Raw genomic sequence first — 3692 nt, 5'->3', positions numbered from 1 at the left:
TACCTGGCAACCCCAGATGTCGAACACGGAACTAAGTGATCAGAATAACAAAGGACAATCCATAAACAAAGAGACGGGCCGGGCGATAAATTTCAAATTAAGAACATTTTGGCTGTCAGGTTTTTGTCAACAAGGAAGTATTTCAACTTAGCATGTTTCCTTAAGAACTGATGATATAATACAGTACAGTATAATATCTAATATCTTATATTATCTAGGAAGTATTGGATCTGGACTTTTATTGGTAGATATCATATGACTCGGATGAATCAGGATCGAGGGCAAGAAAACTGAGTTGAGACATCCTTAATTCCAGTTTCTATCTTTAGATAGATATCTTCAGACTTGTCTTTTCCAAAAATGTATCAATATAAATCTGCTATGGGAAAATTGAAATCATGGCAGAGGTTCAGGGCAGTGATCTAGATGTTTGGATGTTCTACTCTCAGCATCGTGGTCTGCTAGAGTCTGTGTGGAAGAGTCTTTTGAGGACGAGGAGCTGCAGGTATCCAGACAGGAGGATGATGAAGCTTTGGGCCATCGACCACCAAGTCACGTAGTTGAGGTTGGAGAGTACGAGGTAGTGATCCTTTCCTTTCCTCATGCGGGCGAAGTTGTAATAACGCCATATGTGAAAGATATGATTCTGGAGGTTCTGTACACTCTCCTAAACCAAACACGGTACACTGTATAATTTCACATCATTTATATGCAACTGGGTTGTTGACATGACATGGCATCTTCATTGTCCCATAAGACAAAAAATAATGTAATTAGTATCACATCATTTAAAATGCAGTTAATGGTTAAACATTCCTTTGTTTTACATGGACCTGCTGTTATAAAAACTGCTCTGTTATTAGATTTTTCAAAATTTTGAGCCAAATCTCAAAATTGTCCTCTGGTGTGACTGTCTCCAGCACTGCTCAATAAATTGCTACTTTTATCATTTTAAAAGAAAAGCATTTATAAGTTTATAAATAACTCTGGCATAATTGTACAAGTGTCTTTTTTAATAAATGTCAATAATTTTTTTCATTCATATATTTCTAAAAGCAGAGGAACTTGAACTATTTTGTCTCTGAAAACCATGTCCTCTGGTGTGACACTATATGTTGATTTTAAATCGGGAAATTCCACAGACAACTTTATTTAACTTAAGGACCCATTTCAAGTAGCTGTTACTGAAGCCCCCTGTGAAGCTTGCAACATGTGTACATGGTAAGTTTTTGTCTTAGCATTTTTCAAATATTCAACTTTTTCAAACCACTCTGGTTGTGTTATTAAATAAAAAAAATGGATCTTGAACTACATAATTGTGGAAAATTATGCAGATGATAACTGCTAACTGCACGTGACTAGTTAGCTAGGAATAACAGACCCATTAACTGACACAAAAAGCTGAAACGTCCTTTGGTGTGACAGAAATGTCCTCCGGTGTGACACCTATAGCTGTCACTCCGGAGGACAAAAATGTCACACTAGAGGACAAAGTCTCTTTGAGAAGCATTTTAAATAATTAAATAACTAATTTTTTATTCCTCCTTCTATATTGAATGTATTAATTACATTAATTGAAATATTTTCTGTTTTTGAAGAAAATGTGTAGAGCTATAAAGTGTCATGTAAAATGTGTTTTGTTTTGTTTTTTAGACAGAAAGAATTGAGGGAGAAACATGACTGGGAAAGAGAGAACACGCAAATATAGACAGAAAATTAACAGGGATCCAAGGAAAAGGGAGGAGATCCTACGAGAACGACGCAGAAAGTAACTAGATTTGAAATGTTGCCTTAAAAAATGTAGCCATTATATAATCAATACATTAATGAATGAATGAATAAATAATAAATAAATAAAACAATATATTTTAATGTATTGTCTGTGAATTCTTCAAACAGATATCATGAAAAGAAGGCTGAGGGGAGAGTGGAAACCTTCAACATCAACTTGCTGCCACAAAGAAAGCAGAATGAATTTCGCAAAAAATGGAAAGAATCCAAAAAAAGATGCAGGGCAAGAGAAAAGGCTCTCAGTGCTATTCTGAACACTACGCCAGAGTCTCCAGAAAGCTCACCAGAGGAGGCAGTGGCTGAATTACCAGCAGAACCTCCAGTCTTACCTTCTCCACTTCCTAATGTGAGTAAACCTACTTCTCCATCACCAGGGGCCACACCAACGAGATGGACGAACCAAACAAAAAGAATGAAAAAAGAGCTAGCAAGACTGCAGAGAGAAAATAAAACTCTGAAAGAATGCATCAAAACTGAAACACAAAAAACAAAGCGAATCAGAAAAAAAATGCAACGCCTAACTCAAAATACGCCAAAAAGGCAGAAGAAAATTAGAATGCCAAAAGAGAAAAAAATAGTCACTGACAAGAGACAAGAAGTTGTATCCTTCTTGACAAGAGATGAAAACAGTAGACTTCTGGCAGGAAAGAAAGACACTATTGGCAGAGTGATCAAGAGACAGCGAAGAGTTCTCACAAAATCTCTGCAAGACCTCCACAATGACTACTATAAAGACCCCACTAGGAAACATTCAATGTCTTACAGACAGTTTGTGAGATATAGGCCATTTTATATTACAGAGGCAAAAGCAACTGACCGCAACACATGTGCTTGTTATCAGCATGAGAATGTGCAGCTCCTCATTGATGGCATGGCACACAGGGGTATAATTCAAACACAAAGCTTGTCATTGCTGCTTAAAGGTATTACATGCAATGCTGAAAACAAAAAATGCATGTACAGGGAATGCACAAAATGCTGCTATACTGAGATTCAGCTGGCTGGACACAACCCCCTTGATGCTGCAAGATGGGAACAGTGGCAAAGAGAGGATGTCACTGTTGGTGATAAAGTCTACAAGAACTGGATCAAGAAAAAAATCTGCAGCACTGTGAAAGAACTGGTTGAGAAGTTCAGGCATGAGCTGGAATCAATTGGAAGCCACCAGTATAACTGGCTACACCAGGCTGGAAAATTTAGAGAAATTAAAGAAAAGGTTGCTGAAAATTAAATGGTCCTACACATAGACTTTTCAGAGAACTATGGATGCAAACTTAATTCGGAAATCCAGGCCTTTCATTTTGGAGGAAATCGACAACAAGTTAGTATCCATACTGCAGTTTCATACACATCTCAAGGATCCCAGAGCTATGCAACTCTGTCACCATCATTAAGGCATGACGAAAGAGCTGTCTGGGCACACATCAAACCTGTTCTGGAAGATGTAAAATTAAAACAGGTCCGAGACATTGACACACTGCACGTCATCAGCGATGGACCGGTGACACAATACCGAAATAAAACCAACTGTTACCTGATGAGCACAATTCCTTTCACAATGGGATTCAAACATGTAACTTGGAATTACTCAGAAAGGTCACATGGCAAAAGTGCACCGGATGGTGTTGGGGGTGCAGTCAAGAGAATGGCTGACATGCATGTAAAGAGTGGCAATGATTTGCAATCTCCCAGAGATGTATATGAGTTTCTGGCCTCCAAAATGCAGACAAACGTGAAATTCAAATGGATTGAAGAGTCGGACATTGAACCTTTTGACAACCTGCTTCCACCAACCATTCGACCAGTTACAGGAATCCTCAGTACACATCAAGTGTTGTCATCATCTCCAGGAGTGATCCTGTACAGAGATGTTGTCACAATCCACTCCGGTCCCCTGCCTG

General features: G+C 38.3%; 1 long non-coding RNA gene across 1 annotated transcript; it reads left to right on the top strand.

Moving 5' to 3' along the window:
* Window positions 1–1071: 1071 nt before the first annotated feature.
* On the top strand, window positions 1072–2607 carry LOC113748123 (uncharacterized). The gene is made up of 3 exons (XR_003464138.1): window positions 1072–1221; window positions 1654–1768; window positions 1900–2607. It is a non-coding gene; the product is annotated as an uncharacterized LOC113748123 (long non-coding RNA).
* The last annotated feature ends 1085 nt before the right edge of the window (window positions 2608–3692 follow it).

The sequence above is a fragment of the Larimichthys crocea genome, chromosome XVIII (assembly GCF_000972845.2).
Source record: "Larimichthys crocea isolate SSNF chromosome XVIII, L_crocea_2.0, whole genome shotgun sequence".
NCBI classification, from domain to species: domain Eukaryota; kingdom Metazoa; phylum Chordata; class Actinopteri; family Sciaenidae; genus Larimichthys; species Larimichthys crocea.
Note: the sequence above shows the minus strand (reverse complement) of the source record. Positions and strands in the feature narration are given on the sequence as shown.